This window comes from Trichechus manatus, unplaced genomic scaffold (genome assembly GCF_000243295.1).
Source record: "Trichechus manatus latirostris isolate Lorelei unplaced genomic scaffold, TriManLat1.0 scaffold00027, whole genome shotgun sequence".
Classification (NCBI taxonomy): domain Eukaryota; kingdom Metazoa; phylum Chordata; class Mammalia; order Sirenia; family Trichechidae; genus Trichechus; species Trichechus manatus.
In genome coordinates this window covers 20,522,355-20,529,329 of record NW_004443963.1, presented here as the reverse complement: position 1 = coordinate 20,529,329, position 6,975 = coordinate 20,522,355, and positions in this window count along the sequence as shown.

The window sequence follows — 6,975 nt, the reverse complement described above, 5'->3', positions numbered from 1 at the left end:
GATACAAGGAAAAGATTAGTCCAAAGGACTAATGGACCACAGCTACCACGGCCTCCACCAGACTGAGTCCAGTACAGCTAGATGGTGCCCAGCTACCACCACTGACTGCTCTGATCGGAATCAAAATAGAGGGTCCTGGACAGAGCTGTAGAAGGATGTAGCACAAAATTGTAACTCACAAAAAAAGACCAGACTTACTGGCCTGACAGACTGGAGAAACCCCGACAGTATGGCCCCCGGACAACCTTTTAACTCAATAGTGAAGTCACTCCCAAAGTTCACCATTCAGCCAGGGGTTGGACAACCTCATAAAACAAAATGGGACTAAAGAGTCACAGTAGTCCAGAGACAAGGACCAGCAGGCAGGAGGGGACCGGAAAGCTGGTGATTGGAAACCCAAGACTGAGAAGGGACAGTGTTGACATGTGGCAGGGTTGTTAACCATTGCCATAGGGCAATATGTGTACTAACTGTTTAATGAGAAACTATTTGTTCTGCAAACCTTCATCCAAGGTACAAAAAAAAAAAGAACGATCAATGTGAGATCAACTTGATGACAGCAACTCAAAAGGTTTGATGGGAAGCCTAGGGGGCAGTGATTTGAAGATAATGCTGATGGAATAATTTGGAAAAGGATAGTGAGAATAGCGGCACAACTGGAAGAATGTAATCGAAGTCACTGGATTGTACATGTAGAAACTTTGGAAATGGTGTAACTTTAGCTATGTTTATTTTCACCAAAAATGTCCTCCACGGTCAAGAAGGGAGAGTGTTGACATGTTATGGGGCTGTTAACCAATGTCATAAAACAATATGTGTACTGACTGTTTAATGAGAAAATATTTATTCTGTAAACCTTCATCTAAAGTACAATGAAAAAAAATTTTTTTTTAAAAAGAGTCCACATTTTATATATAGTTTTAGAGCTCCTAATTTTTTTCTCTTTAAGTGAAAAGTTACTAGTCTTGGGACCATGATCTCACTCACCACAAATCTACTGAAACAGATGGGAAACAGAATAACCCACAAAGACCATTTTCTAAGATATGTACCCTTCAGAAAATTATATATTCCTGATTATTAAGGTAGAATTCCAAAACTATAATGTAATACACAATTCCATGCAGAACCTCTCCTTTCCTGTGAATTAGAATTCAAATTAAATAATTTTCTGACACCAAACACACATCATAGTACTGCTTCAAACATAGGCTGACAACTAGAAAGTAGTCAGTAAGTAGTTTATATATGAATGATATTTACTGAGAAAAAATTTTGCCAACCACAAAATTGTGGGACTTCTATTTAAGGAGAAAAAGGCAGAAATAACTACTTTCATTGAACTTTAAATAAAGAAGAAAAGATGGGCATGGTTAAAATATGTTTCGAATTTTAAAAGGACTTTGAACGATGCATTACTAATATCACTAAACTTTTCCTTGGTATGATAATTAAGACAGTGATATCTACCATAAATTGAGAGTTTTTCAAGTGTCTGATTCTTTATATAGGTTTACTCATCATTCACTCTAGAAAGAAAAATTAGATTTACTTATTCATTTTTTATCGATGAGTAAAATTCATTATACAGAATGTTAAGCAGTACTAATAAGCAGTGGTCTTGAGATTCAAATGTTTTTTAACTAAAAATCTGTGCTTGTTCAAAGCATGATAAACATGATAAAGGCTCAACAGAGAAGTTATGTTTTAACCTTAAGAAATCTAAAATTCCTCATGAAATGCCTATATATGTTGAGTTCATTTAACATCGTATCATGAAAACTGCACAAGGGAGTCTTAAAAACATTTATACAAAATGTACATATATATGGACCAAATTATTCACAAAAATATATTGAATCATTTAGTGTAAATTTTCTATTATAAAAAATGTAATTATCTTTTCATTACCTACTATAAAACCAAAAACCAAACCGATTGCCATCAAGTCAGTTCTGACTCAAAGCAGCCCTATAGGACAGAGTAGAATTGTCCCATGGAGTTTCCACAGCTGTAATCTTTACGGAGGCAGACTACCACATCTTTCTCCCATGGAGTGGCTGGTGAATTTGAACCAGCAGCCTTTCAGTTAGCAGCCCAGCACTTTAACCACTGCGCCACTAGGGATCCTTCATTTACATACTATACCAAAAACAAACACACCTCTTGGCTTCTAGTCAATTCTGACTCATAGTGACCCTATCAGAGAGAGTGGAAATGCCCCACAGGGTTTCCAAGGAGAGGCTGGTGGAAACTGCTGACCTTTTGGTTAGCCCCCAATCTCTTAACTACTATTCCACCAGGGCTCCTACACACTGTAAGAACTATAGAAAATACAATTCTTTCCCAGAATATCGAAATAAACTTGTACTTCTCACGATTAAAAACGTAGAGATACAAATGAGTAATGATAGACATGAGAGCTATACCACAATGCAGATTTTCCTTAGAAGATAATTAAAATTTGAATCAAGTAAAAATTAATACAAATACGTGGAAAAAATGAATACTAGGACAATGATACCTCCTAAAACAAGACCTTTTGAAATAAACTAGGCAGAAATGGCAATAGAAAGAAAGCAGACAAAGGTCCTTCATCAACTGTTTCTAATAGTGATGGAGCCTTCTTAAAGCCCACAGCACCATTTACTTCATAGCACTCCCTTCAATTCATGCTGTTTCAAGAGCTCTAACTTACTATGACTCAATTTTTCTCTTGACTTGGATCCCTTTTACCTACATCCTTCAATTTTCTTCACAATTTCCCTTCTTTTTAACTCCAAGACTGTCAATTCTATCAAATTTCTTTCAGCTGAAATCTTGATCTAACAAACTTCCGATATTCCTATACAGCACAAAAAGGCATTAGCTCCTTCTCTTGAGTACAGTTAACTCTGTGACTGTTAATTTGTCCCATTAGTATCTAGAGCAGCACTGACAAATAGAGGTTGCCGAAATGATAGAAATTTTCTGTCTGCACTATCCAATATGGTAGCCACAACTACACTTGTCTACTGAACACTTGAAATGTAGTTAGTGTAACAGGAACTGAACTTTTAATCTTATTTATTATAATTGATTAAAATTAAAATTGCCACATGTAGCTAGTGGCTATAGTACTGGATTGTACATATCTAGAAAATGCATTGAACTCCCTGAACTGCCATGAGATATGGAGGATCCTGAAGCCTCTCTGAATACACTTTAGAGATAAAGGCCATCCTTCAGTAGCAACCCTTTTAGGGAGCAGATGAAACATTTAGGCTCAGACTTTTGGACCTCCTGAGAAGGTATTTCTCAAATAGGCCTGGAGTAGCAGATGTATTTTTTTGAAATGGCTGCAGAAATAGATCCCATTCTACATAATCTTCTATAATTTGCCCTTGCCACAACATCTTCAAGATCTGGAGGCTAATTTCCTTCCCCATTGGATTTGACTGAAGTTATGGCAGTATCTCCAAGTTGAGAACACAAAGCTGAATGTCCTGTTTTGTCTCAAGATTGCTAGAGTTTACAGAGAAGAGTACAAAAGAAAAGAGACCTGGACAGTGCAATAACTCTAGAGATCTGCAGAGGGGCCTCCTTGAGTCTTCAGCTGCATACTAATCAGTACGTGTGTGGAAAACCACCCAAGGGAAAGAACCATCCAAAACAATTAGAGAAAATAAATCTCCATGCTCACAAAGGGATGGTAATAATGCCCCTTCCCACAAGCTGGTGTGGAAAACCTCATGGGCAGAGTATTTAGAAATGTCTTACCTCTGTAATGGGAAAAAAATTATCCCCAAATCAAAGTTCTCTATTCCTAGTTAACAAACTTAAAATGATGACCAAAATGGGTCAAACTGTTTCCAAGTAACATAACCATATTCCTGAGCAAAGCTCAAGATTAAAATACCTAATACCCAACAAGGTAAAATTTAAAAGGTCTGGTCTCCAGTCAAAATCACCATACATGCAGTGAAAAATAAAACAAAACATGGTCTATAATTAAGAGAGAAAGAAATAATTGAAACTCACCTGGAAATGGCCAGACTGCTTCACTAGTAAACTTTACCAAGCATTTAAAGAAGAAATGTTACTAATTCTATACAGTCTCTTCCAGAACACTGAAGAGGAGAGAACTTCGCTTCTCATTCTATGTGATCAGCACTACTCTGACAGAGATGTTACAAATAAAGAAAACTACTAACCAATATATCCCATGAATGTTGTGTTGTTGTTAGGTGCTGTTAAGATGGTTCCAACTCATACCAACCCTGTATACAACAGAGAAAAACACTGTCCAGTCCTGCACCATCCTCACAATCGTTATGCTTGAGCCCACTGCTGCAGCCACACCAATGAATACAATTGCAAAAACAATTTTTTTAATGTAGTTAACCAAATCCAATAATATGTAAAATGGATAACACTTCTTGACCAAATGAGGTCTATCCCAGGAATGCAAGGTTGGTTTAACCTTTGAATATCAAACAATGTAATTTACCATATTAACATACTAAAAAGCAAAAACATATAATCATCTCAGTATGTCAGGAAAAACATTCAACAAAATTCAACATCCATTCCTGATTTTTAAAACTCTCTGCAAATTAAGAATAGAAGGAAACATTCTCAAACTGATAAAGGATAATTATGTAATTATGAAATACTTATATTTAATATTGAAAAACAGAATACTTTCTTCTAAGGTCAGGGAAGACAATGATGGCCTCATTTACCGGTTCTCTTTAACCTTAAACTGCAGTAACAGGCATCCAGAATGGAAAGGGAAAAAATGAATCTATCTTTACTTGCAGACCACAAATACTATGGAATCTAGAAAAAAGCTACTAGACTTAATAAGTGAATTTAACAAGTTTGTGGGATAATAGATCAATATGGAAAAATCAATTTTATTTCCATACACAGGCAACAGGCAATCAAAAATTTATTTCCATACACGGGCAGCAAGCAATTAAAAAAAATACCACCTACAGTTGTTTCAAATAATATGAAATACTTAGGGATGAATCTTACAAAAGGTGTGCAAAATCTGTACACAGAAAGCTATAAAACATGACTGAAAAAATTAAAGAGCACCTAAATAAATGGGAAAATATACCATGTTCATGGATTGGAGGACTCGATATTGTTAAGATGTCAATTCTCCCCAAATTTATCTATTGATTCAATACAATTGCTATCAAAATCTCAGCAGTTTTTTCTGTAAAAATTTACAAGCTGAATCTAAAAGTCATACAGCAATGAAAAAGATGTAAAAATAACCAATACAGAGGGCGGGGTTAGGTGGTAGAGTAGTAAGACACTTCCGATGGTCCCTCTTAAAACAAAGACCTGAAAAAAAAAAGTGAACCGATTATATATGACAATCTAGGAGCCCTGAACATCAAAGGCAAACTTGAGGAATCAGATTGAGTGGCAGGGGGAGGGAGAGACCGTTCGGAAGCAGCAGAGTTGCCAGACCTGACCTGGCAGGAGCCAGAGCCCTTCAGCCCAGATCAGCTCAGGGGTGAGCAGTGAGACAGGCAAGCAGCGGTGCTCGGGAGGTGTTTTCCACACCAGGAGAGACCCAGCAGCACAGAGTCTACTCAGCCATCCAGAACCAGTGAGAAGCAGCCCTCGATCAGCAAAAGATAAGTACTTGCGTCTGGCCTACCACATGGATCAAAAACACCCCCCTTAGGAAAAAACCTCTCTCCCATTTACCTCCCCACTCTCTGCTCTGCACTGGGTTCAGGACTGCTTCAGGGACTGCTGAGTCCCATGGGCCGGAAGTAAGACCCATCATGTGCCCTGAGCCATTCTCCAGGCCTTAGAGAGGGAACAAATTAACAAATGGGGAAAAAATAATCTGCTGGCTCCCCTAAGCCAGGAACTCAAGGTAGGCACAGATCCTTTGCCTAGGCACAGGCATAAGGGATCTACAGACTTTGAGTGCCTTTCCAGCTACAGAGACTTGTGTGGGCCCATTTCAACAGGTAAGTCCTCATTATCAGAGTACAACAGGGTATATACCTAAAATCTAACGTCATTGTTTCAGCTATGAAGTGGCAGATTTGTGACACTTGACACTGCTCTGCCCATTAAGCAAGGTCTTCACCTACCCACATCAGGGGCCTGAGGGACCCAAGAATAAGAGGTGCCCCCCAGTCCTTACAGCCAACAGCATTGGGTCGTCATAGTCTGGCTGCAAAACCCACTCACCTACGTGCTTTAGGAAACAGAGACATGCTTTCCTCCTGGACACTCGGAGGCGGCCATCAGCCCCCTGCCTTGCTCAGCTTGTGTCCCCCTGTTGCAGCCGGATGCCTGTGCCTACACCAATCACCCATGCTTGTCTAGGTCTGTAGGTGACAGCGTGCATCACACAGTGGTGGCCGACTACCTGGACACCTGAGCTGAACCCATACAGGAGGAGCAGGTGGACTCCTGGGCTCACATACTTAGTGGCAGATCTGGCCACCTGGTGGCAGGACATTGGAGCTTCAGGAGCATTGGTGACTGAGCTATCTTATACGAGCAGCCTATTTGGGTATATCAAAAGAAAACGAAACAAGAAGCTAGGACACAGTAAGCAAGCATAAAATAAATAAATATAATAACATACTGATGGCTTGGAGACTACACACAATATCAAATCACATAAAGAGGCAGACCATGATGGCTTCAGCAAGCTCCCAAAATAAAGAATCTAGAAATTTTCCAGAGGAAGAACATTTCTTGGAATTACCAGAGGCAGAATACAAAAGATTAATACACAGAACTCTCCAAGATATCAGGAAGGAAATTAGGCAAAACACAGAACACAGAATAAAGGAAATTAAAAAGATTAGAGAAAAGCTTAATAACAAATTTAACAGGCTGCAAGAATCCATAGACAGCAAACAGAAATCCAGAAGATTAACAATAAAATTTCAGAATTAGACAACTCAATAGAAAGTCATAGGAGCAGAATTGAGGCAATGGAAG